The sequence below is a fragment of the Procambarus clarkii genome, chromosome 58 (genome assembly GCF_040958095.1).
Source record: "Procambarus clarkii isolate CNS0578487 chromosome 58, FALCON_Pclarkii_2.0, whole genome shotgun sequence".
NCBI lineage: Eukaryota > Metazoa > Arthropoda > Malacostraca > Decapoda > Cambaridae > Procambarus > Procambarus clarkii.
In genome coordinates, this window is record NC_091207.1 from 3,915,809 (window position 1) to 3,936,042 (window position 20,234).

Consider the following 20,234-nt stretch of genomic DNA (forward strand, 5'->3'; position numbering starts at 1 on the left):
ACTAATAAGTGCATCGTTAGTGCTTTTTTTGGGTCTGAAGCCATATTGACAAGAGCTAAGTATATTGTGTTTGGCTAGAAAAGAGTAAAGCTGCTTGTAGATTAGTTTTTCGAATATTTTTGACAAGTTAGGCAGGATTGATATAGGTCTGTAGTTGTTAACATCTGTGAGATCACCACATTTGTGGACAGGGGTTACTCTTGCTTTTTTTAGAATGTCAGGAAAGGTTTGGAGTTCAAGTGACTTGTTGAAGAGCAATGCAATAGCAGGGGCTAGAGATCTGGAGGCTTTTTGGTAAATTAAAGTTGGTATCTCCTCGAGGGCACTAGACTTGGTTTTAAGGGAAAGGATTATTTCATTGACATCAGTGGAACTAGTAGGCTTTAGGTACAGAGACTGTGGATAGTTACCTGTAAGATAGTCCTTAACATCAGTACAGGAAGATGGAGTATCATTTGCAAGGGATGACCCAATGGAAGAGAAGAACCTATTGAACTCAATAGCAGAATCAGAGGCTGAAAGCTGACCAGCGTTATTGGAAAGGAGTGTTGGTTTGTTATTTAAAATCTTCTTTGATCCCAATATTTGTGAAATTGTGCTCCAAGTTTTTTTAATGTTGCTCTTTATTTGGGTAAATTTATCTTCATAGTATTTAGTTTTGGCTCGTCTAATTATTTTAGATAGCAATAACGAGTAATTCTTTGAGAATTCTTTGGAGACTGATCCTAGCCTATACTTCTTCTCAAGGTCGTGTTTTTTGTTAATGGATTTAAGTATTCCCTTTGTAAGCCAAGGATTGCTAAGTCTTTTGCTTGTGACTTGTTTTGTAAGCAGAGGACAGTGGGTGTTATAAAGGCTAAGAGTTGTTTGAAGAAAAGATTGCACTGCTAGGTTGATGCCCCCAATGTTACCTAACTCGGACTCCCAGTTGACATTATCAGCAGCAGTTATAAAATTGTTTATAGCAGTTTCATTGTGCAGCCTAAAGCTTAACTCCCTTGTCTCTAGAGGTGGTTTGCTAATGTTAGTTAACAGAAATGTGGGTTAATGGTCTGTAGTGCTATCGGTGATTATACCTGAAGTAAGCGGAGAGGTTATGTTGGTCCAGATGTGATCTAGAGTCGTAGCAGTACTATCAGTGATTCTAGTTGGTCTAGTAATTAAGGGTATGAGGAAGCAGGAATTCATACAGTTGAGGAAGCTAACAGCAGTAGGGTGTTCAGGCTCGCAGAGGTCAATATTAAAGTCCCCTGCGATAATTAGATGGTTTTTGCTCAATCTGTTATCTAGTATTAGACTTCTAAGGTTTGAGTTGAATTCAGACACATCAGTGTTAGGAATTCTATAGACTGCACCCACAGACAGGACAGACTCGGCACCCTTGACTCTGAAACTGGCGAAGATATACTCCCCACAGCAGTCTCTAGTTCTAATTATTTTTAAGCATGTTAGGTCTTGGTGGAAGTAAAGAGCAGTACCACCACCTCTCTGCATTTGACGACAGTTGTGAATTGCCGAGTAGTTAGGCATGTTAAAGAGTTATCTAAAATAATTAGACGAGCCAAAACTAAATACTACGAAGATAAATTTACCCAAATAAAGAGCAACATTAAAAAAACTTGCAGCACAATTTCACAAATATTGGGATCAAAGAAGATTTTAAATAACAAACCAACACTCCTGTCCAATAACGATGGTCAGCTTTCAGCCTCTGATTCTGCTATTGAGTTCAATAGGTTCTTCTCTTCCATTGGGTCATCCCTTGTAAATGATATTCCATCTTCCAGTACTGATGTTAAGGACTATCTTACAGGTAACTATCCACATTCTGTACCTAAAGCCTACTAATTCCACTGACGTCAATGAGATAATCCTTTCTCTTAAAACCAAGTCTGGTGCCCTTGAGGAGATACCAACTTTAATTTAGAAATAAACTCCAGATCTTTAGCCCCTGCTATTGCATTGCTCTTCAACAAGTCACTTGAACTCCAAACCTTTCCAGATATTCATAAAACAGCGAGAGTAACCCCTGTCCACAAATGTGGTGATCTCACAAATGTTAACAACTACAGACCTATATCACTCCTGCCTAACTTGTCAAAAATATTTGAAAAACTAATCTACAAGCAGCTTTACTCTTATCTAGCCAAACACAATATACTTAGCTCTTGTCAATATGGCTTCAGACCCAAAAAAAAAGCACTAACGATGCACTTATTAGTATGATTAACTTGATTCATGCAGCTCTTGATAAAAATGAGTTCCCTGTTGGGTTATTTGTGAACCTGCGTAAGGCTTTTGACACTGTCAACCACCAAAACTTTCTTCTTAAATTACATCATTATGGAGTCAGAGGACACTCCCTGCAATACCTCAAATCCTACCTTACTGACAGGCTCCAGTATGTTTCTGTGAATAATTCAATTTCTCCCACCCTACCCATCAACATTGGTGTTCCTCAGGCCAGCATACTTGGCCCTCTCCTCTTTCTCATCTACATTAATGACCTTCCAAATGCCTCCCAACACCTCAAACCAATTCTATTTGCTGACGACACAACCTTCATTTACTCCAGTCCTGACCCCCTTGCTCTAAATGCCACAGTAAATACTGAGATAAATAAAGTCCATCTTTGGCTAACTGCCAACAAACTCACCCTTACTATTGACAAAACTTTCTATATTTTGTTTGGCAATAAATCCTCTAATCAAAAAAGTCTCATAATAAACAATACCCAAATTTGTAACAAATTAGATGGCAAATTCCTTGGCGTTCTCATTGACCACAAGCCGAATTTCCAGTGACACATTCTAAATATATCAAAAAAAGTTTCAAAAACTGTTGGCGTTCTTTCTAAGATATCAGATATTATGTACCCCGCCCTGCCCTGGTGACTCTCTATTACTCCCTCATCTATCCATATCTCAACTATGGTATTTGTGCTTGGGGTTCTACTCCCCAAAATCATTTACATCCTCTAATTACTCAACACAAGGCTGCTATTAGGACAATATCCAACTCTGGCCCCTAGACATCATTTGGTACTCCTACTCAAATCTCTGAATATGTTAGATATTAAGTCACTGCACATTCTCTCATGTGTATTATACATATATAAAACGCTGAACTGTAATGCCAATCCTGACCTCAAAAGCTTCATTGAAGGTTGTAACAGAACCCATGAGCACCACACCAGAAATAAATTCAGTTTTGATATTCCTAGAGTACGACTTAATCAAACTAGAAATGCTCTACAAATCAAGGGGCCCAGAATGTGGAATGACCTTCCCAACCATGTTAAAGACTGTACTTCTCTCAACCAGTTTAAGATAAAAACGAAGCACTAATAAATTCCCTGTAACCTACCTTACCCCTCTATTGTCAACCCATGTCTGTTTTTTTAAACAAGGGTGTTTGTCGACCTAAAAGTATTTGTGCTGCTTTTTCAGCCATGTTCCCCCCTTTTTTATCATTATTTTTATTTGTTCTCAACACATTTTATACTTTATACTCAATTAGTATTAAGCTTTAGTCATTAATGTTTTTCATGCCCGAAACGCTTTGCGTAATAGTGGTTTTAGGCATTGTATGTACTAGCTCTATCTATAAATCGATCAATCTTTGTAAAATCTCTTGCATGTATGTACTTTACCCTAAATAAACATTTATTTTATTTATTTATTACTTATATAGCTCAGGGGGCCATTGCCCCGACTCGTCATGGAGAGAAAGAACTGGCGAGGAGGGCATAGCTCCTAGCGCTGAGCGAAGGGCACCATTTTGAATGGGATTCAGCTTTGCCAAGACAGATGCTGCTGCTGAGCCATAGACTTCACTCGCATACATGATCTTGTTACGAATGAAGGCCTTATAGAGAGCTAGGAGTGACTCCCGTGAAGCCCCCTATGCCGCACCTGAGAGCCGTTTCATGATGTTCACGCGATGAAGGCATGTGGCCCGAAGGTAGTCCACATGATGCCTCCACGTCTGCCGAGGACTATCTAGAACGACCTCCAGTTACCTGTGTTCCGTAGCGATCGGGAGACGACAGCCCCCGACGGTCACCACTGGCTGGTCTGGTAAGCGGGTCCAGGTGAAACTCATGACGCAACTTTTCACAGGGTTAATGGAGAGCCCCTTCTCCAGCACAGTTGCTGAGAACACAGTCACGGTATTTTGCAGGAAACCTTGTGCCTCTAGGAGAGTGGCACCATCCGCCACGAGGGTTACATCGTCGGCATAGGCTAAAACCTGGACCCCCCCGGAATACAGGGAGGTCAGACAGAAGAATAGAGAATAACAGACAGAAGAATAGAGAATAACAGACAGAAGAATAGAGAATAACAGACAGAAGAATAGAGAATAATAGTGGGCTCAGAATCGCTCCCTGGGGGACACCACGCGAGACAGGGCGGGACTTAGAGACGACTCCACCAACCGCCACTTTGAATGAGCGGCCCTGTAGATAGTTTTGGAACCACCTCAACGCCGGACCCGAGAGGCCTAGTCGAGCCAGACTCTCTAGAACAGCAAAATGAGACGCAAAGTCAAATGCGCTCTTGATGTCAAAGAATGCTGCAAGAAGCACTCTTCTCCGGCGATAAGTGTCCATTATTCGATGTTCCAAGGAGAGGAGGCAGTCCATCGTGCTTCTTCCCGGCCGAAATCCACTGATACCCTCTGGTAGAAGACCTGAGGTTTCCACCACCCATTGTAGCCGGGTGTGAACAAGACGTTCCATCAGTTTCCCGAGACATGGAAGCAGACTTATGGGCCGATATGAACTCGGGACAGATGGATCCTTCCCTGACTTGGCCAATGGTAGAAGAATGGCGTGTTTCCACGGGGCATTGAAGACACCAGAGGACTAGCAGGCGTTGTAGAAGTGAAGGAGGTGGGACTGAAGGATCTTGGATGCCCTCCGAACAAATTCATATGGGACGTTGTCTATTCCTGGCATAGTGCCCGACCTAGAGAGTGACAGAGCGTCCTTCAACTCAACAGATGTAAATAGACGATCCAGGTCCTGAGCTAGTCCTATACCCTGTCGGGAGTCCCAACCTATAGAACTCACAGAAAGGAGCGGGGAACGGTAAACATCTTCAAAGTGGTCAGCCAAGAGTTCGGCTATTTGTACTTGCCCCAGGCCCCCATTACCACTGGGTTCTCTGAGTGGGATGGAAGGCTGGGAGTACCTACCTGTCATCTTGCGAACAAAGGCCCAGGCTCCCGCAGAGGAGTCGAATCGGAGAGAGGCACAGTAATCAGCCGAGGCCTTGCGTTTGGCAAGGAGGACTGTTCGTCTACACCTGGCGTCCGGTCTGCGGAAGGTCTGCCGCTGCAGTGGAGTAGGGTGGCGCCGCCACGAATTCCACGCACATCGCCGGTCCAGTACTGCCTGCCGACATTCAGGATTCCACCACGGTGCCCCACGGTGGGATGGATTGGTTGTCTGGCCACTAGTCCTCCTGAAATGCCGAGAGCCTACACCGAAGAGGGACTCGGAGAGAGCATTCGCTGACCCATGCAGATCTGCAGTAACTGCAGGAAGGGTCGACCAGTCATCCGCCTCATAGCCATGCCACCCCTGTTCCGAGAAGATCCATTTGGATCTTCGGGAGGTCAGAGCAGGACGAACAGTACCCCCGAAGGAGATGACGAAGGGCAGGTGATCACTACCCAAGTACGGCCCGGTCCATATCTGCGCCATCGTGAAGGGGCCTCTTCCAATGCAAAGATCAAGCGTTGAAGTATGTCCATTTAGGGGGTCTATCCGAGTTCCCAAACCTGGAGGCGTCAGTAAGGAGTGGTCTGGGAAGTCAAGGAGAAACTGAAATTGGGCTCAGCCAGCCATGTTGTGGTGGCAACCCGATAGCATAGGTTGCCATGATGAGTGACGAGCGTTAAAGTCACCCATGACGAGGCAGGTGTCTGTGATCTGACCAAAATAGTGTTCTAGTTCCTTCTTCATTACCGGTAGACAGGGGTTATACAGAACTCCAAAGGTGCCCAACCCATGGGAGAGGGCCACCTTCACTGCTATGAATTCTAAATGCCCACCCGAGAAGGAGTGAATTCGGAGCAAGGAGCTGGGAACTGAGTCCCTGACCAAGAGGGCGAGTTCCCCTCCACCCCGTACTGGCCGATCTTAAATAAATAAATAATAATAAATGTTTATTTAGGTAAGGTACATACATACAAGAGATTTTACAAAGATTGATGGATTTATAGATAGAGCTAGTAAATACAAAGCCTAAAGCCACTATTACGCAAAGCGTTTCGGGCAGGTAAAACATTAATGACTAAAGCTTAATACTAATTAGGTATAAAGAATAAAATGTGTTGGGAACAAATATAAATAGAGATAAAAGAGGGGGGAACATAGCTGAAAAAGCAGCACAAATACAATTAGGTCGACAAACAGCGTTGTTAAAAAAAAAAAACAGACGGGTTGACAATAGAGGGGTGAGGTAGGTTACAGGGAATTTATTAGTTAGTGCTTCGTTTTTATCTTAAACTGGTTGAGAGAAGTACAGTCTTTAACATGGTTGGGAAGGTCATTCCACATTCTGGGTCCCTTGATTTGTAGAGCATTTCTAGTTTGATTAAGTCGTACTCTAGGAATATCAAAACTGTATTTATTTCTGGTGTGGTGCTCATGGGTTCTGTTACAACCGTCTATGAAGCTTTTGAAGTCAGGATTGGCATTACAGTTTAGCATTTTACATATGTATAATACACATGAGATAATGTGCAGTGACTTAATGTCTAACATACTCAGAGATTTGAGTAGGGGTACCGAGTGATGTCTGGGGCCAGAGTTGGATATTGTCCTAAAAGCAGCTTTGTGTTGAGTAATTAGAGGACGTAAATGATTTTGGGTAGTAGAACCCCAAGCACAAATACCATAGTTGAGATATGGATAGACGAGGGAGTAATAGAGAGTCACCAGGGCAGGGCGGGGTACATAATATCTGATCTTAGAAAGAATGCCAACAGTTTTTTAAACTTTTTTTGATATATTTAGAATGTGGCCCTGGAAATTCAACTTGTGGTCAATGAGAATGCCAAGGAATTTGCCATCTAATTTGTTACAAATTTGGGTATTGTTTATTTTGAGATTTATTTGATTAGAGGATTTATTGCCAAACAGAATATAGAGAGTTTTGTCAATGTTAAGGGTGAGTTTGTTGGCAGTTAGCCAAAGATGGACTTTATTTAGCTCGGTATTTACTATGGCATTTAGAGCAAGGGGGTCAGGACTGGAGTAAATAAAGGTTCTGTCGTCAGCAAATAGAAGTGGTTTGAGGTGTTAGGAGGCATTTGGAAGGTCATTAATGTAGATGAGAAAGAGGAGAGGGCCAAGTATGCTGGCCTGAGGAACACCAATATTGATGGGTAGGGAGGGAGAAATTGAATTATTCACAGAAACATACTGGAGCCTGTCAGTAAGGTAAGATTTGAGGTATTGCAGGGAGTATCCTCTGACTCCATAATGATGTAATTTAAGAAGAAGGTATTGGTGGTTGACAGTGTCAAAAGCCTTACGCAGGTCCACAAATAACCCAACAGGGAACTCATTTTTATCAAGAGCTGCATGAATCAAGTTAATCATACTAATAAATCCATCGTTAGTTCTTTTTTTGGGGTCTGAAGCCATATTGACAAGAGCTAAGTATATTGTGTTTGGCTAGATAAGAGTAAAGCTGCTTGTAGCGTGCGTAGTGTGCGTGTAAAGCGTGCAGTCTATAGAATTCCTAACACTGATGTATCCGAATTCAACTCAAACCTTAGAAATCTAATACTCGATAACAGACTGAACAAAATCCATCTAATAATCGCAGGGGACTTTAATATTGACCTCTGCGAGCCTGAACATCCTACTGCTGTTAGCTTCCTCAACTGTATGAATTCCTGCTTCTTCATACCTTTAATCACTAGACCTACTAGAATCATTGATAGTACTGCCACGACTCTAGATCACATCTGGACAAACATAACCTCTCCGCTTACTTCAGGAATAATCACCGATAGCACTACAGACCATTACCCCACATTTATCTTAACTAACATTAGCAAACCACCACTAGAGTCAAGGGAGTTAAGTTTTAGGCTGCACAATGAAACTGCTATAGACAATTTTATAACTGCTGCTGATAATGTCAACTGGGAGTCAGAGTTAGGTAACATAGTAGGTAACATCAACCTAGTAGTGCAATCTTTTCTTCAAAAAACTCTTAGCCTTTATAACACCCACTGTCCTATGCTTACAAAACAAGTCATAACCAAAAGGCTTAACAATCCCTGGCTTACAAAGGGAATACTTAAATCCATTAATAAAAAACATGACCTTGAGAAGACGTATAGGTTAGGAAGTGTCTCCAAAGAATTCTCAAAGAATTACTCATTATTGCTATCTAAGATAATTAGACGAGCCAAAACTAAATACTACGAAGATAAATTCACCCAAATAAAGAGCAACATTAAAAAAACTTGGAGCACAATTTCACAAATATTGGGATCAAAGAAGACTTTAAATAACAAACCAACACTCCTTTCCAATAGCGATGGTCAGCTTTCAGCCTCAAATTCTGCTATTGAGTTCAATAGGTTCTTCTCTTCCATTGGGTCATCCCTTGCAAATGATATTTCATCTTCCAGTACTGATGTTAAGGACTATCTCACAGGTAACTATCCACAGTCTTTGTACCTAAAGCCTATTAATTCCACTGATGTCAATGAGATAATCCTTTCCCTTAAAACCAAGTCTAGTGCCCTTGAGGAGATACCAACTTTAATTTACAAAAAAGCCTCCAGATCTTTAGCCCCTGCTATTGCATTGCTCTTCAACAAGTCACTTGAACTCCAAACCTTTCCAGATATTCTAAAAAAAAGCGAGAGTAACGCCTGTCCACAAATGTGGTGATCCCACAGATGTTAACAATTACAGACCTATATCAATCCTCCCAAACTTGTCAAAAAATTTTGAAAAACTAATCTATAAGCAGCTTTACTCTTATCTAGCCAAATACAATATACTTAGCCCTTGCCAATATGGCTTCAGACCCAAAAAAAGCAGTAACGATGCACTTATTAATATGCTTAACTCGATTCATACAGCTCTTGATAAAAATGAGTTCCCTGTGGGGTTATTTGTGGACCTGCGTAAAGCTTTTGACACTGTCAACCACCAAAACCTTCTTAAACCACATCATTATGGAGTCAGAGGACACTCCCTGCAATACCTCAAATCCTACCTTACGGACAGGCTCCAGTATGTTTCTCTGAATAATTCAATTTCTCCCACCCTACCCATCAACATTGGTGTTCCTCAAGGCAGCATACTTGGCCCTCTTCTCTTTCTCATCTACATTAATGACCTTCCAAATACCTCCCAACACCTCAAACCAATTCTATTTGCTGACGACACAACCTTCATTTACTCCAGTCCTGACCCCCTTGTTCTAAATGCCACAGTAAATACTGAGCTAAATAAAGTCCATCTTTGGCTAACTGCCAACAAACTCACCCTTAAAATTGACAAAACTTTCTATATTCTGTTTGGCAATAAATCCTCTAATCAAATAAATCTCAAAATAAACAATACCCAAATTTGTAACAAATTAGATGGCAAATTCCTTGGCATTCTCATTGACCACAAGCTGAATTTCCAGGGCCACATTCTAAATATATCAAAAAAAGTTTAAAAAACTATTGGCATTCTTTCTAAGATCAGATATTATGTACCCCGCCCTGCCCTGGTGACTCTCTATTACTCCCTCATCTATCCATATCTCAACTATGGTATTTGTGCTTGGGGTTCTACTACCCAAAATCATTTACGTCCTCTAATTACTCAACACAAAACTGCTATTAGGACAATATCCAACTCTGGCCCCAGACATCACTCGGTACCCCTACTCAAATCTCTGAGTATGTTAGACATTAAGTCACTGCACATTCTCTCATGTGTATTATACATATGTAAAACGCTAAACTGTAATGCCAATCCTGACCTCAAAAGCTTCATAGAAGGTTGTAACAGAACCCATGAGCACCACACCAGAAATAAATACAGTTTTGATATTCCTAGAGTACGACTTAATCAAACTAGAAATGCTCTACAAATCAAGGGACCCAGATTGTGGAATGACCTTCCCAACCATGTTAAAGACTGTACCTCTCTCAACCAGTTTAAGATAAAAACGAAGCTATACCTAATAAATTCCCTGTAACCTACCTTACCCCTCTAATGTCATCCAATGTCTGTTTTTTTTTTTTTAAGAGCGCTGTTTGTCGACAGAATTGTATTTGTGCTGCTTTTTCAGCTATGTTTTCATTCCATGTTTTCATTTTACTCTTTATGCTCAATTAGTATTAAGCTTTAGTCATTTAAGTTTTTTATGCCCAAAACGCTTTGCGTAATAGTGGCTTAAGGCATTGTATGTACTAGCCCTAACTTATTTCATTTTATTTTATTTATGCATATACAAGAATGTACATAAGGAATGTGAGGATACAAATATGGTAATTACAGTCTTGTAAAGCCACTAGCACGCGCAGCGTTTCGGGCAGGTCCTTAATCTAAGAAAATTTTAAGGAGGTAAATACTTGCAAAATTTATAGACAAAAAAAAGATAACAGATTACATGGAATGAAAAAGAAAAGATGAGAGAAAATTATAGGTACAGTATATTAAAGCACATAGGTAGCTATGATTGATTGCAATGACAGCTTAAAATGGTAGTTGACAACAAATTGGTAGGCACAATACAGCAGAAACAATATAAGATTGATTGCAATGACAGCTTGAATGGTAGTTGACAAAAATTGGTAGTCACAATACAGCATATGGTTAGCACATAAAAGAAGACAGCAATGAACACAATGATAAGGTTGTTTGATATTACATAAAAATTAGGAGATTGGGTAACACTAGGTACAGAGCAAATTTATAGCTCAGTGTAGGAAACTAAATAGATGAAGTTAGGTACTTTTTGGTTTTGCTTTTAAATAAGGCAAAAGTTTTACAGTTTTTCAATTCACTAGGGAGTGAGTTCCATAGACTAGGTCCCTTAATTTGCATAGAGTGTTTACACAGATTAAGTTTGACCCTGGGGATATCAAAGAGATATTTATTTCTGGTGTGGTGATAATGGGTCCTATTACATCTGTCCAGGGAGAGTTTCAGAGCATGGTTTGCATTTAAGAACAGGGTTTTGTAAATGTAGTTGACACAAGAGAATGTGTGGAGGGAGTTAATATTTAGCAAGTTTAGGGATTTAAACAAGGGAGCTGAGTGTTGTCTGAAAGCAGAGTTAGTTATTATTCTGATAGCAGATTTTTGCTGTGTGATGATGGGCTTAAGGTGGTTTGCAGTGGTAGACCCCATGCACAGATACCATAATTAAGATAGGGGTAGATTAGTGCATAATATAGTGAGAGGAGAGCAGAGTTAGGAACATAATTTGATACTGATACTTTTGATACTGTCAACCACCATAACCTTCTTCTTAAATTACATCATTATGGAGTCAGAGGACACTCCCTACAATACCTCGAGTCCTACCTTACTGACAGGCTCCAATATGTTTCTGTGAATAATACAATTTCTCCCACCCTACCCATCAACATTGGTGTTCCTCAGGCCAGCATACTTGGCCCTCTCCTCTTTTTCATCTACATTAATGACCTTCCAAATGCCTCCCAACACCTCAAACCAATTCTATTTGCTGACGACACAACCTTCATTTACTCCAGTCCTGACCCTCTTGCTCTAAATGCCACAGTAAATACTGAGCTAAATAAAGTCCATCTTTGGCTAACTGCCAACAAACTCACCCTTAACATTGACAAAACTTTTTATATTCTGTTTGGCAATAAATCCTCTAGTCATATAAATCTCAAAATAAACAATACCCAAATTTGTAACAAATTAGATGGCAAATTCCTTGGCATTCTCATTGACCACAAGCTGAATTTCCAGGGACACATTCTAAATATATCAAAAAAAGTTTCAAAAACTGTGGGCATTCTTTCTAAGATCAGATATTATGTACCACGCCCTGCCCTGGTGACTCTCTACTATTCCCTTATCTATCCTTATCTCAACTATGGTATTTGTGCTTGGGGTTCTACTACCCAAAATCACTTACGTCCTCTAATTACCCAACACAAAGCTGCTATTAGAACAATATCCAACTCTGGCCCCAGACATCACTCGGTACCCCTACTCAAATCTCTGAATATGTTAGATATTAAGTCACTGCACATTCTCTCATGTGTATTATACATATATAAAACGCTAAACTATAATGCCAATCCTGATCTTAAAAGCTTCATAGAAGGTTGTAACAGAACCCATGAGCACCACACCAGAAATAAATACAGTTTTGATATTCCTAGAGTACGTCTTAATCAAACTAGAAATGCTCTGCAAATCAAGGGGCCCAGAATGTGGAATGACCTTCCCAACCATGTTAAAGACTGTACCTCTCTCAACCAGTTTAAGATAAAAACTAAACACTACCTAATAAATTCCCTGTAATCTACCTCACTCCTCTATTGTCAACCCATGTCTGTTATTTTCTTTTCTTTTTTTTTTAATCAACACTGTTTGTCAACCTATTGTATTTGTGCTGCTTTTTCAGTCATGTTCCCCCTTTTTTTATCTTTATTTGTATTTGTTCTCAACACTTTTTATTCTTTATGCTCAATTAGTATTAAGTTCTAGATATTAATGTTTTTCTTGCCCGAAACGCATTGCGTAATAGTGGCTTTAGGCATTGTATGTACTAGCTCTATCTATATATCAATTCATTAATGTAACATCACTTGTATGTATATACCTTACCTGAATAAACATCTGAATCTGAATCTGAATCTGAATAATATCTGATTTTGGAGAGTATACCAACTGTCTTAGAGACTTTCTTAGTTATGTGTTGAATGTGGGTGCTGAAGTTGAGTCTCTTGTCTAGGAATACGCCAAGAAACTTGCCATCATTTTTATTACTGATGTTAATGTTGTCTATCTGTAGCTGAATTGCACTTGATGATTTGCTTCCAAATAAGATGTAGTAAGTCTTTTCGATGTTTAATGTTAGTTTGTTCGTTGACATCCATAAGTGGACTTTTTTTAATTCATTATTCACAACATTATTTAGTGTATGTGGGTTGAGGTTTGAGTAGATAAGGGTAGTATCGTCAGCAAACAATATAGGTTTGAGAATATTAGAGACATTAGGCAGATCGTTTATATATATAAGAAATAGAAGAGGTCCTAAGATGCTGCCCTGTGGCACTCCAACGGTAATTGGTAGAGTGGAAGAAGTTGTATCATTGATGGTTACATATTGGTGTCTGTCACTAAGATAGGATCGGATGTAGTCAAGGGCAAGGCCTCGGATTCCATAATGCTGGAGTTTAAGTAAGAGGTAGTTGTGATTAACAGTATCAAAGGCTTTTCTTAGGTCAATGAAGAGTCCAATCGGAAACTCATTTTTGTCAAGGGCTGAGTAGATAATGTCAAGGAGACTAATGATTGCATCATTGGTGCTCTTTTGGGACCGGAAGCCAAACTGGCAGGGGCTGAGTATGTCGAATCTTACGAGGTAGGAATAGAGCTGTTTGTAAATAATTTTTTCAAATATTTTTGATAGAATGGGTAGATTTGATATTGGTCTATAATTGTTTATGTCCGCCGGATTGCCTCCTTTATGGACTGGCGTTACTCTTGCTTTTTTGAGGATATCAGGGAAGGTGTGATACTCTATAGATTTGTTGAACAGTAGTGCTATGGGTGGGGCAAGGGCATGGGAGGCTCTCTTGTACACAGTGGACGGAATTTCACTGGTGTTCCCTGCCTTGGTTTTTAGAGAATGTATGATGGACACAACATCTGCCGGGCTGATTGGTGAAAGGAGAAGAGAGTTTGGATAGCTGCCTGAGAGATATGTGTTAATATGTGTCTGAGTCTGTGGGATTTTACTGGCAAGATTAGCACCAACCGATGAAAAGAAACTATTAAATTCATTTGCCATTTCTAAGTCAGTTGACGGTATACCCCCATCCTTGTAGAGTTTTATTTGGTTATGTGAGTGTTGTTTAGTTCCTAGGATGCTAGAGATAGTTTTCCAAGTGCTTTTCATGTTGCCTTTTGCTTCATTGAATCTATTCACATAATATGCAAGTTTTGCCTTTCTTATGATACTGGTAAGCATTGATGAGTACCTTTTAGCTACTTCCTTTGAAACTAGGCCAATCCTAACTTTCTTTTCATATTCATGTTTCTTGTTGATTGAGTTGAGAATGCCACTTGTGAGCCATGGATTGTTTAATCTTTTGTCAGTTACTTGCTTGGTAAGAAGGGGACAATGTATGGTGTAGATGCTTAGAGTTTTGGAGATGAAGAGGTTAGCTAATGAATTTATATCATGGGTATTATTGAATTCAGAATCCCAGTTAATATTGTAAAGTGCCTCTGTAAGATTGTCTAAAGCTGATTCACTGTGTAGCCTAAATGAAAGTTTCTTGCTTTTTGGTGGTGTTATGTCCATGTTCGCTATGAGAAAGGTAGGATAGTAGTCAGTTGTTCTGTCGTAGATTATACCAGATACAAGGGGAGCTGTTATGTTTGTCCGTATGTGGTCCAAGGTAGTGGCTGATGTTTGAGTGACTCGGGTAGGTTTGGTGATTGTGGGGATTAGCATACAGGAGTTCATGCTGTTAAGGAAATAGTCAACTTGAGAGCAATTTTGTTGACCCAGGTCAATATTAAAATCTCCTCCCAGAATGAAGTTGTTTTTGTTGAGATTGTTGTTTATAATAAGATTCCTTAGGTTGTCTGAGAAAGAAGCTATGTTAGTATTGGGAAATCTATAGATGGCTCCAATAGTCAAAGAAGATTTAAGGGATTTAATTGTAAACTGAGCAAAAGTATATTCACAGTAGTCATCTCTGTCACTAATAACACTGTTGCAGATAAATGTATCTCGGTAATATATAGCTGTGCCACCACCTTTTTTATTAGGCCTACAGTTATGAATGGCTTTATAACCAGCTAAGTTGTAGAGTTGGGTATAGTCTTTATTTAGCCAAGTTTCTGTTAAAATAATGAACGATAGGTTAGTACCTATTGCTGTGAGTAATGCATTTAAATCGTCAAAATGTTTACCAAGTGATCTAACATTTTGGTTATAAACTGATAGACAGGTGCTATTTTGAAGTTTGTTTTTAGCCTGGTGTGCTGTGAAATACTTGCAATAATGATGATCAATGTGCTGGTTGGTGTAGATATGAGACAGAAGATTTTGATCAGGATCAATATCAGTGTGCATAGGATGCAGAGGGATCACGATACAAGATACACGATAAAGCAAAACACAAGAATAAAAGCAAATACAATAAAATAGTAACAATTTAGAAGTAAAATAAAGATCCAATAGATAGCCAGGGAGGACACAGAAGTTACATAAAATAAAAAACAAAAAATCAGTAGAGACTGACAATATAAATGTAAAATAATAAATAATAAGAAAAATGATAATCATAAAAAAAATGATCTTGAAGATAATTAGCTTAGTAATGGTTAATTAACAGGGTAATAAAAAGCCCTAGGTTTAGTGACAAGGGGATTAACTAAGAACAAATAATTAAGAGTATAAAACAGGCAAAGATGACAAACAAAAAAAAAATAAAAAAATAAAAATAAAAATAAACACCTTTGGAAAGGAAAGGCAGAGCTTAAGTACACTTTGGTTGTATGTGAGACTACAAATTATGTTCTGGTTATTCAGCTGATATCCCACAGTCATCCAGGAAAGAAGTGAGGTGTGCTTCAGTGGTTATGACATAAGTTTTTCCAGAGTCAGTCTTCCTAGCTATTATTATACCATCGCGCACAAAACAATGTTTAATAGCAGTGGATCTATTGCAAATTCCACGTAGTTTAAATAAGAGATTTTGTCTGAATCTGGTAAGACATTCGTTCACATAAACCTTGGATTTCATTGCGACTGCAGTAGTGATAAGGTCTGACTTGCGGGAGCAGCTATCTAACTTCACCCTTATCTTTCTGTTGTTTGTACCAGATGATTTGGCACCCACTCTATAAGGTGACTTAATGTCTCTTGCTTCGATTGAATAATTCAACTTAGTACGCAATTCCTGGATCACGATGGCAGTACAGTCTTCTCTGTCAGTTTCATGGGGAAAATCCTGTGATGAGATGATGACAGAATCAAGGAGCTTAAGCTGGTCTGATTCGTCTTGGGTTGCAGTGTGTTGCTGTTGTAGGGAGTTAAAATGGTTCTCTAACTTTTGTAGCATCTCTTCTTGCTTCTTAGAGGTTTCTGCTGGTTTAAAGTTAGTAACTGAGATCTGAAGAAAGCTTAATTCCTGTTCGAGGTGGCCGACTCTGGCAGACAGATCTTGGTTAATCTTGTGCATGGCCAAAGCATCACTCTGAAGCTTCATTATCAGGTCCGACTGCTCTCGGATTATAGACTTTTGGTCGTCATGTATTTGAGTCAATAATCTGAGCCATGGATTATCAGCGAGACGCTTAAAGTCAGTACATGGGGAGGCAGCTCGTTTAAGTTGCTCTATATGGTTACATAACTGTTGTAAGGCTCGAATCAGTGACGACGCTTCAATCAGCTGGGAAGGTTTGTTATTGTTGACGCAGGGAGGGTCGGTACTCCCCCCGGTAGCCCCTAAGGGGGAGACAGCCGCATTATTCCTGTTGCTAGCTTGGCTGGTTGGGTTCATCCTGATAGGTGTGCTATCATTCTTTACGGCCTTGCCGAGCTTAGAATTGTTTGGCATGGTAGCAGCAGAGATGTATGCAGCAGATGGGGTAGACTCGTTGATATGGCAGCAGCAAACGTCAGGTTAGCTTCCTCCAGGGAGCAACACTAATGAGGTCGAGATGAGCTAGTAGGTTAGGTTTTGTCGAATATTTCGGTCACATTTAGGTCACTGGGTACTTAGCTGCCTTCTGGGGTTGTTACATCATGTTAGGGATGTTGTGGGCTCAAGGAGCAGCTGATAAAGTTGGAGGGGCAGCAGGGTCGTCAGGAGCGGATGAGCGTTCGAGCGTGAATTCTATAAATCCATCACTCATTGTAAAATCTCTTTTATGTATATACCTTACCTAATTAAACATTTTTATTTTTATTTTTTTTATTTTTTATTTTTGTAGATTAGTTTTCAAATATTTTTGACAAGTTAGGCAGGATTGATATAGATCTGTAGTCGTTAACATCTGTGAGATTACCACATTTGTGGACAGGGGGTTACTGTCGCTTTTTTTAGAATATCTGGAAAGGTTTGGAGTTCAAGTGACTTGTTGAAGAGCAATGCAATAGCAGAGGCTGAAGATCTGGAGGCTTTTTTGTAAATTAAAGTTGGAATCTCCTCAAGGGCACTAGACTTGGTTTTAAGGGAAAGGATTATCTCATTGACGTCAGTGGAATTAGTAGGCTTTAGGTACAGAGACTGTGGATAGTTACCTGTAAGATAGTCCTTAACATAAGTACTGGAAGATGGAATATCATTTGCAAGGGATGACCCAATGGAAGAGAAGAACCTATTGAACTCAATAGCAGAATCAGAGGCTGAAAGCTGACCATCGTTATTGGACAGGAGTGTTGGTTTGCTATTTAAAATCTTCTTTGATCCCAATATTTGTGAAATTGTGCTCCAAGTTTTTTAATGTTGCTCTTTATTCGGGTAAATTTATCTTCGTAGTATTTAGTTTTGGCTCGTCTAATTATTTTAGATAGCAATAACGAGTAATTCTTTGAGAATTCTTTGGAGACTGTTCCTAACCTATATTTCTTCTCAAGGCCATGTTTTTTAATAATGGATTTAAGTATTCCCTTTGTAAGCCAAGGATTGTTAAGCCTTTTGGTTGTGACTTGTTTTGTAAGCATAGGACAGTGGGTGTTATAAAGGCTAAGAGTTGATTGAAGAAAAGATTGCACTGCTAGGTTGATGTCCCCTATGTTACCTAACACGGACTCCCAGTTGACATTATCAGCAGCAGTTATAAAATTGTCTATAGCAGTTTCATTGAGTAGCCTAAAGCTTAACTCCCTTGACTCAAGAGGTGGTTTGTTAATGTTAGTTAAGAGAAATGTGGGGTAATGGTCTGTAGTGCTATCGGTGATTATATCTGAAGTAAGGGAGAGGTTATGTTGGTCCACATGTGATCTAGAGTCGTGGCAGTACTAACAGTGATTCTAGTAGGTCTAGTGATTAAGGGTATGAGGAAGCAGGAATTCATACAGTTGAGGAAGCTAACAGCAGCAGGGTGTTCAGGCTCGCAGAGGTCAATATTAAAGTCCCCTGCGATAATTTGATGGTTTTTGTTTAGTCTGTTATCTAGTATTAGATTTCTAAGGTTTGAATTGAATTCAGACACATCAGTGTTAGGAATTCTATAGACTGCACCCACAGACAGGACAGACTCGGCACCCTTGACTCTGAAACTGGCGAAGATATACTCCCCACAGCAGTCTCTAGTTCTAATTATTTTTAAGCATGTTAGTTCTTGGTGGCAGTAAAGAGCAGTACCACCACCTCTCTGAATTTGATGACAGTTGTGAATTGCAGAGTAGTTACGCATGTTAAAGAGTTGAGGAGTGTCCTCTTTTAACCACGTTTCAGTAAGTATAATAAAAGAGAATTTGTTGTCAATAGCTTCAATCAAGGCACTAACATCATCGAAGTGTTTACCTAGGGATCTAACGTTCAAGTTGATTACAGAGATATTGTGATTATGTGTTAATACATTGTTTACATCATGTGCTGTAAAATATGTGCAATTTTGATCATTAAAGTGATGATTGTCATAGATAGTAGATAAGAGGTTTAGTTCTGGGTCTATACTTGTCAGCATAAAAAGGCTGTTTGCAGGAAAACAAGGCAAGAATGGCAAATTACAAAATAGAAAACAAAGAAAAAGTAGAATAAAAATTCTTAAGTAATATAAACTTAATGGTAATTTAAGTAATAAAAACTTAATGGGAACTATGAATGTAAAAAATGAACTAGAATAATTAATAACAATAGATGACCCAAAAAGTCAAAAAGCAATTATGAAATCTATAAAATGAAAAGCTTGCTTACTATACTATTATAAGTACACTATAGTTGAATACTAAAGTTACACTAAAACAAAATGAGGTAGTTTAAATAGATACACACTCAGGAACACTGGATAATGAAGAAATGATATAGACAATATATAGATATATTGTTATATAGAAATGTATAGTTATATAGAAATATATTGTTATATAGAAATATATTGTTATATTGAAATATATTGTTATATAGAAGTGATATAGACAAATGATCTTGTCTATAGACCGAATACCCCGGCACTGTGAAGGAATGATCATCAGTAAGCCAAGTCTCACAGAGTCCCATGATCAACGGTGGTGCGCTGGCGATAAAACTGCGTCTTTTTAAAAAGGGAGTGGGCATTCCAAAACACCACAGTATTCTCAGGATGGGGCGCCATTTTCCCTGAAATACAACAGCTAACTTTTTGACCACCTGTGCACAGACGTCTCCAAAGGGGGAACCACTAAAAAAAGCCATAAACCCCACATACAAAGAAGTAAAATGTGTGGTATCAATATCAGCCAGTCCAGAGGATGTTGATCAATGCTTCTCTCTGCCTGACGGTAGCAATGATTGGCTCGCGAACTCTCTTGACGGCGCCTGCGACTGGTGGGTGCTTCACTCTGGGCCTCATGTTCCACCTGTGTCACAATCCCCTGGGAAAGTGCCTGTGGGACCAGAGGATCATCAGGGCTATCTATTGGAGCAGTACCTCTTGATCGATGGGTGTGTCGACGACGCCGGTTTTGGCTTCTTTGGGGAGAGGTAGGAGGGTGACGAGTGCCGGGCTCCGGCCGAGACTGAGCGTCCATGTCTGTATCCGTGGATGAGTTTCCGTCAGTGTCAAGGCTACCCAGGAGGGAAAATCGATTAGCAACCTGGGCGTATGAGGCATGTGACTGGGACAGGCAAGAACGTCTGCTAATTCCTACTTGTGAAGAGGCCCGACCAGGGGGAACCTGGAGGCGAGAAGAAGCGATAGGCTGATTGAGGGCGTGCAGCCTCTGGAACAGCTCCTGTCGAGGGGTCCCCGCTGTTTTATGATCGATGTCCAATATGAGATGAAGATTAAGCCATCCAAAAGGTGGCCCGGGCATAAA